Source organism: Jaculus jaculus, chromosome 4, assembly GCF_020740685.1.
Source record: "Jaculus jaculus isolate mJacJac1 chromosome 4, mJacJac1.mat.Y.cur, whole genome shotgun sequence".
In the NCBI taxonomy this organism is placed as follows: Eukaryota; Metazoa; Chordata; class Mammalia; order Rodentia; family Dipodidae; genus Jaculus; species Jaculus jaculus.
In genome coordinates, this window is record NC_059105.1 from 10479963 (window position 1) to 10490092 (window position 10130).

Here is a 10130-nt window from a genome sequence, read left to right on the forward strand (position 1 = left end):
CTTGCAGTGCTGTAAGTACAGCTTGGTGGTCTATCCTGGTCAGAGCTGAAAGACCTGAAGGCAGTAAGAACTATGGACTGTGAGGTTTGGCTTATGAGGGTGAGAAAGAGCTGTGCCTGGACTGGGCTAGCAGTTTGTGTGAGAAGCTTGCTCTTGTGCCCATGTCCTGAGAAGTTGTGCAGGGTTGCTTAGCATAGAAATGAACTGGTGTGTGCAGAGGGATATGGCACAGAAAGGAAAATCTTTGGGTGAACTGCTGCCCGTTCAGCTGCAACTGAGAGATTACAACCTTTGAGACTGGGCTAGCTGACCTGCGCTAGGGCAACAAGAAGAATGTCAACTCTTTTGAAGGGGTCTGAGTGCTCAAGGAGTGTCCTGTTCTTCAAAGTCTGCTTTATTCCCCCCTGGATTAACAAATTGGCACCCTACCTGGTATCGTGGAGTATAAGAAATGCTGGAAAGAGGGTCATTGAGTTTGCAACACGGTCTTGTGTTTTGGAAATGGCCATGGGCAGTGTGAAGCGGGTTTGCTGGTTGCCTGCATAGAGACCCCATGGGGCCATGAGGATGAACCGTAGATTGCAGTAGAGACCCAGTGGAGATGCCGGGACCATGAGATGGCTGCCGAGGAGCTGCCGGTCCCCATGAAGTTTTCCAGGACTGTGAGTAGCCTAGCTGGAGGGGCGGAATTGGAATGCCAGAGACTCGTTGCTGGTTAGAATTATCGGACTTGAAGATTTGTCACTGGTTTGAGTTGCTGGACTTGAAGCTACAGAGTTTGATGTTTGCCCTGGTTGTTTTAAATCTTGTATTGGTTGAATGTTTCTTTGCTATGCCCAATGCCATCTATCGCAGTGTGAATATTTATTCTGTGCCATTCTGGGTTTTTTGAGGTTATATTTTGGTATTATGGCTCAGTTAAAAGATCTTGAACTATGGGGATGTATGAACATCATTGAGATTGATAAAAACTATGGGGACTTTTGAAGTCAGACTGAATGCATTGTATTTTACATCATGCATGGATATCAGTTTATGGGGGCCAGGGGCGGAATGTGGTGGTTTGATTCAGGTGTCCCCCATAAAATTAGGTGTTCTGAATGCTAGGTTCCCAGCTGATGGATATTTGGGAATTAATGCCTCCTGGAGGGAGTGTATTGTTGGGGGTGGGCTTATGGGCTTTATAGCCAGTTTCCCCATCCCAGTGTTTGGCACACCCTCCTGTTGCTGTGTTCCACCTTACGTTGGCCAGGGGGTGATGTCCACCCTCTGCTCATGCCATCGTTTTCCCCTGCCATCGTGGAGCTTCCCCTCGAGCCTGTAAGCCAAATAAACCTCTTTTTCCCAGAAGCTGCTCTTGGTTGGGTGATTTCTACCAGCAATGCGAACCGGACTGCAACATGACCCAAGCGCACAAAGCCTCACATGCGCACAAGGTGGCACACATTTGGAGTTCAATTGTGGTGACTGGAGGCCCTGGTGTGTCAGTTTTCTCTCTTAAAAAAAATTAGGTTGAACTGGGCTGAGGAGACATTGCAGAGCAATAATGTTTTCACTGTTAGCCTGACAACCAGCTTCAGGGTGATGGTGATAGACACCGTGGTCAATCAAAACCCACCAGAGCAGAAATCCAGAGGCTACGGAAAACTCAACACTAAATCAGATTGCTAACAGGCCTGCCATGGCTCAGGGAACATTGCAGAAGAGGGGGTAGAACAATTCACTCCCCTCACAAACACACACACACACACACACACACACACACACACACACACACACACAGAATGACTGAGGCCTTAGTGACCTCACAGTAAATACCAATAACCCCACTGAGGAGGGCCTCCAAGGAAACAGAAAGGTGAGAGGATAAAAGAGTAAAACATTTTATAGAAAATGAAATAAAATAAGTAACATTAAAAAAACAGGTTGAACATTCCTCAGCAACGGTCACTGGGCAGTGGTACATTGGCATGAATTAATTTTTTCCTTTGTGTGCTCCCAATTTTTTTTAACAAGTAGAAAAAAAAAAGAGTAATCAAATAAACAGTCTCCCATGTGCTGGGACTAAAGGCATATGCCATATTACCCAGCACATTTTCAAAGGGGTTCATTTATTTGCCTTTCAAATTTAAATATTCAATTAAGGGTAATCAAAACTTGAAGTTTGACCGCTTAGCCAATTAGTTCTTAAGAAGTCAAAATATCACAGCTCTCATGACCTCCGTGTTGGGTCATTGCTCACATACACTGAGCATGCTAAGTGGGTGGAAAAGAGCATTCAGAGCTTCTCATGTTATTTCCCAGTTTCTTGAGGCTCTGCCCTGGACATTATCTTTTTAAAAATATTTTTTTTAATTTATTATTCTTGAGAAAGAAGAAGGAGAGAGAGAGAGAGAAAGAGAGAGAGAGAGAGAGAAAGAGAGAGAGAGAGAGAGAGAGAGAGAGAGCATAGGGCCTCCAGACACATGTGCCACCTTATGTATCTGGTGTACATGGGTACTAGGGAATCGAACCTGGGTCCTTGGGCTTTGTAGGCAAGTGCCTTAACCACTAGGCCATCTCTCCAGACATCAACATTTTCAATATTTTTGTTTTGTCTGTTAGACTTCCTTTTAAAGTCGCATTCCTTTAAGTGACTAGAATACAGAGCCATCTCAGCTATATGTGGCAGTTCCGTTCCACTGTGCTGCTTTCAAGTGGGACACGGCAGGCAAGGGAAGTCCTGGTTAACGCCGTGCCAGAGCCAGGTCCCGGGCTCCGGATTCTTGGGAGGGCGGCATGCCAACAAATTCCAGGGTGGAGTTTTGTAGACTAACTGATCTACAGTTCGTAGATCAAGAGGAGTGCCAAGACTTCTAAAGACAACTTGTATTTGATCTTTTCTCCGACCCAACTGTAGAATTACATATGAGCTGTTATCAAAAAAGTTATTTATTGAAGCTGGTCGTGGTGGCACACACTTTTAATCCCAGCACTGGGAGGCAGAGGTAGGAGGATTGAAGTGAGTTCGAGGCCACCCTGAGTCTACATAGTGAAATCTAGGTCAGCCTGGCCTAGAGGGAGACCCTACCTCAAAAAAACAAAAAAGAAAAAAACATATATTTATTAAGTAGAGTGATAACTGGAAAGACTACAGCTAGCCTACTGAGATTAGGAGAGGGAAAAAATGTAAAATACAACTGTGTTGGGCCAGGAAGAATGTTAGAAATCAAACCATCATTGTACCTAAGGTTTGGCTTGACCTCAGAACAAATAAGTAGGATTTCATTTGTGCGTCTGCCTCCCTACCCAGTCCTGGGATCCTAGCTTTTGACAGGGCACCACCTCCCAAGGCTTCTGCCAAGAATACCCTCCCACGATTAATCCTTGCAAATGGCTTATTTTGCAACTAGCAATCAATACTCATTGTACCCCATCTCCACCCCACCCAGGCAGGTGTGGCACCTCACATTTGAAGGCAGAGAGCAGTGAAGCCCTGAGATTCTTCTCTGAAGCTGCGTAATGAGAGAAACTTAAACTTTGGAGTCAGAAGATCTGGCTTTCCCTGACTGCCAATATCTGCAAAGTTCCCAGTAAGTCACTTAACCTAGTTCAGAGCTTGCTAGGTGTGGTAGTTTGAATATATGGCCCCAAATATATTCAGTGTTTTGTTAGCTTGTAGTTTGGATTTGTAGCCACCTGCTAGAGGCGGTGTCAATGGGCGGATCTTAGGGTGTGGTGGTAGGTTTGAGATTTCAATCTAAAGGTATACAGAGTGTGCCTAGCTGGAGTTCCTAAAGTGTGCTGTGCTGTGTAGCTTTTGGCTTTTAGGTCTTTCTTTCTTTCTCTTTTTGCCTGGTCCTTTAAGAAGGGGCCAACTTCTTCTGCCATTATTGGAACTTCCCCTGGATCTGTAAGCTTCAATAAATTTCTTCCTCCATGACTGTGCCTGGTCTGGAAATTCATCTCAAGGAATGTGAAACTGTCTGCTACACTAGGCAATGTCTAAATCCAGGTCTTTTTGGTTTGGTTTTGTTTTGTTTTTTGAGGTAGAATTTCACTCTAGCCCAGGCTGACCTGGAATTCACTATGGAGTCTCAGGATGGCCTCGAACTCATGGCAATCTTCCTATCTTTACCTCCCAAGTGCTGGGATTAAAGGTGTGCAACACCACGCCCAGCCCCAGTCCATTTTTTCAATGACTGGTTTATGCAAGCCGAGCCACACCCTGCTTTGTAAAAGACATAGTTAATGTTTAACCTCAGAGTGTGTGGCATTGCAAGACTTGTAGAGGAAGTCCTTAATCATTTCTGCACTTGTCCAGCGTTAAGGATTAAAATAAATACAGAAAATGTGAAAAGTAAAAGAGATTCGCTAGTCTCTATAGTTACTTCCATAAAGGAAACTATTTAAAAGATTCTACATCAATATCCCAGATTTATCTCCTAGGCTATGTGGGAAAAACATTTGATTCTTTAAAATTTGATCTTCAGCATTCATTGTTCAAATTTTTAAACCTATTGATTTTTCTACTGCAATCTACTCAGATATTCACAAGACAGCCAGAGCTTCTCAAAGGGGCCAACCAATAAGAAGAAAATATTGAACTGAACAGACAGATGTCCTCATTGTTAGAGATTACATCTATAGGAGGAGACTGGGAAGGTCAGATAACTGCAGGCAGGAACATTTACATAGAGCAGTAAATGCTGCAGGGAAGTACCACAGGAAGCAGAGAGCCCATATAAGGAGGAACTGGGCTGGAATGGAAGCCCACAAAGGGACGGGCAAGGAACTTACCTGTAAAAGCTGAAGGATGCCGCGTTTGATAGGACACACCTGTAACCCCAGTATTTGGGAGGCTGAGGCAGGATGATTGCAAGTTTGAGGCCAGCCTGGGCTAGACAGACAGTGAGAGCCTGTCTCAAAATAAATAAATAAATGAATAAATAAATAAAATAAATTTAAAAAATCTGACTGGCTGGTATTTGGAGAAAAGACAGTTCAGCGAGAAACTGGGAAAAGAATCAAGGCAGAGAGAGCAAGCAGGGCTGGGGTCAGTTCCCAACTGCCCCCCTTAAAGTCCTGTTAAGTTATCCAGGGACAGGAATGCAATCAGTACTTTAGGGAACTTCCCACAAGTTTGTTAATGATTAACCTTCCTATGTCATTTAAAACCATCCCCCCTTGATAACAGTCATTAACCTGCCCCTTATCAAAAGCTCTTGAGTTAATTTTTTTTTTTCCTGTTATGGCCAGTACAAGTATTTCTTATCTTGAATATTCAGTTCTCTTTTCATTGACTTTTTCATGGGCTGTCGCGACTGGAGTCTTGTGTGGGCCAGGAAGAGGGAACCCCCAACCCTTGGTTCCCCTGACCCACTCCAGGGCACATCCAGCAGCGAGAAGATACCGCCGCAAAAAAAAAAAAAGTCCGCTCAGCTTCCTGCACATCTGAAGTCACGTCATCAAGGAAAATGTGTCAGCAGCTTAAATAAAAGGTAGCAGTAGAAAAATCACTACTTCAGCTTCCCGAGTTAGAGATAGCTCTAGGCCTGAGAGAAGCACAGCCGAAAGCAGCCAGGTGAGGGCTGGGTGCAGGCGGGAAACCACGGGGGGAAGGGGGGGCTGGTCATGTGCTCTGTCTCCTTTTGGAAACAAGGCAAGAGGGGTGTCGAGTCCATCTGAAAGTCACTAGAATGTTAAAAGGCACACAGAAGGAACAGTAAAACGGGGGGGGGGGCTACAGAGGAGTGCACCACCACCCTCCCCGGGAATTCTGGATTCCATCCCACACAAAGGCCAGGCTCTTCGTTATTTCTCACTTGTTACATCCAGAAATCTATACACACGGACGTGCCAGCTTTGTCACTGATAACCTTGAGGGAAGAACGAGATGTGGCTTTCAAAAAAAAAAAAAATTGGAGTTGTGAATATGTCGGGTTTTTTTTTTGGTCACACTTTCTACTTCGCCCAGGGGAAGGGCAGCTTCTGCGGTGCCCTGAGACAGCAGCATCCCAAGCTGCCATCTGCATGCAGCCTGCCGGCCCGGCCCCTCCCGCTGGCAGTCCCTGGGCACTGCCATCGCGCAAGCTGCTTCTCCCCACACACACCCCAAGCCGCAGTGGGTTGTGTAACTGCCCCACGGACACCCAGAGGGGCGCAGGGTGAGCGTCCCAGCTATAAACGACCCACCTGGCAGGTGGGACCCGAGATCAGGGCAAGGGGATGCCGCAGAACACCCTGGGGCGGGGGAGGGGGTGGCCGGGCAGGCTGCAGATCTCAGTAGGAGCAGGGTACAAGCCCACAGCTTTGTCCTCAGAGCGCCCCGAGCCCCACAACTCTCGCTTCAGTGCGGAGCTGGACGGGGTGACAGGAAGGATCTCCGGGGGAGTTCTCAGGATGTCTCCCCAGGGAAGTGCCAAGGACATCCCTGCTCTTTTCCCATTATGTAACCCTTACATGTTTGGCAGCATATAGAGAGCGGCAAACAACTTATTCATTAAAGTAATTAAAGTAGCAAGTCTCTCAATAGATTGCATTTAAAGGCTCTGGGTGTAATTAAGTCTGAGACGAGCTGGATGTCACCGGATATAAGGGGGTGGCAGTGCGGTGACCGACTCCTCCGTCCCGACCTCCCCCTGCACACCCGGGCTCGGGGCAAGGATGCCAGCCGCTCGGGGTCCTGGCCCTTCTCCCTCGCGAAGGACCAGCTCGTCCGCCGGCGGCGCGAGGTTACCTGCGGGGCGACGGGGAGATGCTCGGATATCCCGGGCGCCGGCTCCGCGGGTCCCGCGCCGCTCTCCCGGGGACCGTCCTCCCGCGCCGGGAAGAGCCCGCAGCGGCGCTGGAAGCGCGCCACGAGCCGGGAATCCTGCAGGCTCCGCAGCAGCTCGGCCATGGTGAGCCGCGGCCGCCACGCGCGCCCCGGCGCTCCGCTCGCCTCTCCGCGGCCTCGCACACGCCCGGGGCGGGGAGGGAGCTCGGGCCGCCGCGCGGGCGGGGCCCGGCCACGGTCAAGGCCAACAGGTGCGCCGCCCGGGTCCTAGCGCCCGCCCTGGCTGCGTGGGAGCCCAGGTGTGTCCGCCTCCACCCTGTCCCCGCGGGCTCAGCGGGGACCCGCGCGCGCATCTCGTCCAGGTGTTTGAGCTGCGCATCTCTGTGCGCGCGCGCGCGTCTCGCTCCCGCGTACCCCCTCCCCTCCCCGCAGACCGAACTCTACAGGACCGCCCCGCGTGCACCTGCCCAGCCCATTCTCCCAAGCGCCGGCCGAACCCTGAGCTCCCTTTCAACTGGAGCTCAAAGATGCAGTTGGATGCTCCCACCCCCTAGCTCGCTCCCACCTTCGCCCGCATCCTGCAAGATCCATTCCGAATGGGTGCAGACTCCTAGGGAAAATTCCCACGTGCTTTCCAAAGTCGGCCTGATGCAACGTTCCCCCCAGGCCCAGACGCCCTCGACATTGCTCAAGAACTACGGAGCTGCAGAAGCGAGGACCCGGATCCAGGAAACTGAGTGGCCCTGGAGCCAGGATGCTGGGGAGGGACCTACTCGGAGGGGCGGGGGAGACGGGGGTTTCAGTTTTGGCCAGCCATACTTCATCCTACTTCTTCCTTTACTTTAGGCCCTTATTTTAAAAAGGACAGTGGGAAGACGGAGACACAGGATGGGTCAAAGAGAGCACTGTGCTGGGAGTCACCAAGGAGACATCTCACCATCCACCCCTTCCTTTACTTTAGAACGTCTTACAGATGCGCCTTGGTTTTCCCTGGACCCTCCTAAATCTCCACGCACGGTGTCTGAGATTCCCTCTGGGAATGGGAGTCAAAAGTTAGCGAGCCAGGAGATCAGCCTGGAGCTGAGGTACAAGCCAGTCCTCCGTCTTGGGTTGAAGCGGAAGGCCGTCCTCCCTGGATGCCCATGCGAACGGGCAGAGCTGCCTGTTGGTGCCCTCATGACTGTGGGTGAACACGCGCCGTGTTTAGGTTCCAACTTCCAAGGGTGATGTCGCTCTGCCTCGTGTTCCCCCATGCCCTGGGTGGTCTTGGTGGTGGTGCTGCTGCTGCTTCTCCTCCCCCTCCTCCCTCTCCTTCCCTTCCTCCTCCTTTTTCTTCTCTTTCTCCTCCTCCTTCTCCTTCTCTTCCTCCTTTTCCTACTTCTCCTTCTCCTCCTTCTCCTCCTCCTTCTTCCTCCTCCTCAGTGCCATGTGAAGAACGAGGTTAAGAAGGCTGAGAGGGCAATGGCCTCTAGGGAGATACTGTTTTCTTCTTACAAGGTCGCTGTCACACCCCTGTCATGTCACACCCTTCTTCCTAGCGCGGCTTGCCTTCATTTATGGGCCATGGGACCTGGCCCTGTGGTCTGATTTTAAAGGCTGGGGTTGCACTAGTTTGCAATCTGTTTTGTTTATGAGCTCAAAAGGTATGCTGTCCCATGAAGGCACTTAAATTGCATTTCTCCCAAACAGTGCTTCAGCCTTCCTCCTGGCGCAGACACTTTTATATTTATATTTATTTATTTACAGAAATAGACAGGGAGAGAGAGAGAGAGAAAGAGAATGGGTGTGCCAGGCCCTCCAGCCACTGCAAATGAACTCCACACACATGCACCCCTTGTGCAGCTGGCTTATGTGGGGCCTGGGGAGTCAAACCTGGGTCCTTTGGCTTTGCAGGCAAGCACCTTAATTGCTAAGCCATCTCTCCAGCCCACAGAATCCCCCCCCCCTTTTGTTAAGGCAACACTAAAGTTTATTTCAAGGAATAACTGGCATACCTTTAATAAAATTAAAAGGAGGGAACTAAATGTTAAATTTCTTTTACTTCTAAATGAATATCATAGTATTAATCACTCATTGTGTTCTAAATTCTGACTTGGATTTCTCTCCACTGAACAGGTTATTTCCAAATTGCAACTAGACTTTTCAGTTTCCAGCTGGGCAGTATTTCTTGAATCAAGATAGATAAGCAGAACTCAGGCTCAATATTGGTTATCTGTTGCTGTGTATTAAATCACCCCCAAATAGTTAAGCAACAATATTTTGTTGAAGTTTCTGTGAGTCAGTAACCCAGGCACATTTTAACTGGCTCTTCTGACTCCGGGTTTCTCACAAGGCTGCAGTCATGCCAAGACTCAACTGGAGCTGCACCTGCCCCCACAATTGCTCATGTGGTAGTGTCAGTTCTGTGGGGACGGTTGGTCAGAGGCCTCCTTCCTTACAACACGAGACTCTCCATCTCGGTAGGAAAGCTCTTATAGCCCTTTCATCCAATCAAGCAAACGAGACCATCTACAAATGATCTAACCCTGGAAGGTAACATCGCAATACTTTATGGGTCAGTTGGATCTATCCCACATGTACAAGAAGACGAGGCAAGGGAAGACATGCTAGGCAGAAAGAGCCCTGGGAGCTATTTCAGAAGCTGTCTATGGTAGTTTTTATAAGGATGGTACTTCTCTAGCTTTATCACCACAGCATCAGTAGTTATTGTCCCTAAAGAATCTGATATATGAGCTTGGCCTCCAAGAACTCCTATCATTAACTAACCAGATGAACAAAGAAGGAAAGAAAAAAGCATAAGAGTACAAAACTGAAAAAAAAAAAAAAATTACAGGGAGAGCTGGAGAGATGGTTCAGTGGTTAAAGACCCTCGCTTGCAAAGAATTCAATTCTCCAGTACCCACAAAGTGGCTCATATGTCTGCCATTTGCAGTGGCAGGAAGCCCTGGTATACCCATTCTCTTTCTCTCAAGTAAATATTTAAATAATTTTTTTTTTAAGCTGAGGAAATTTCTGAGAGTTGAGCTTAGTGACTTAGTGGTTAGAGCATTTACCAAGCATGCCTGAAGCCCTGTTTGATCTCTAGACATAAAAAAGAAAAAAACAAAATCTAACCAGGAAATGTAGAGAGAGGTATTAAAACACCTTTCCATGAGTTAGGAGACTTGTATAAATGAAAAAGAGCCAAGTGTGGTGGTGTACGCCTTTAATCCCAGCACTCAGGAGGCAGAGGTAGGAGAATCACCATGAGTTCTAGGCTACCCTGAGACTACCTAGTGAATTCCAGGTCAGCCTCTGCTAAAGTGAGACCCTACTTTGAAAAAACAAAATAAATAAATAAATGAAATAAAATAAAAAATAGAGAGAGAGAGAG

The 10130-nt window shown here is 48.3% G+C and overlaps 1 protein-coding gene across 1 annotated transcript in view; it reads right to left on the reverse strand.

Annotated features, from left to right (window-relative positions):
- Positions 1-6791, reverse strand: part of Sgpp2 (sphingosine-1-phosphate phosphatase 2) — a 127945-nt gene extending 121154 nt beyond the window's left edge. Inside the window, exon 1 of the mRNA XM_045148006.1 lies at positions 6719-6791. The gene's annotated coding sequence lies outside the window, so the exon portion shown is untranslated. The remainder of the gene's footprint in view (positions 1-6718) is intronic.
- Positions 6792-10130: the final 3339 nt, after the last annotated feature.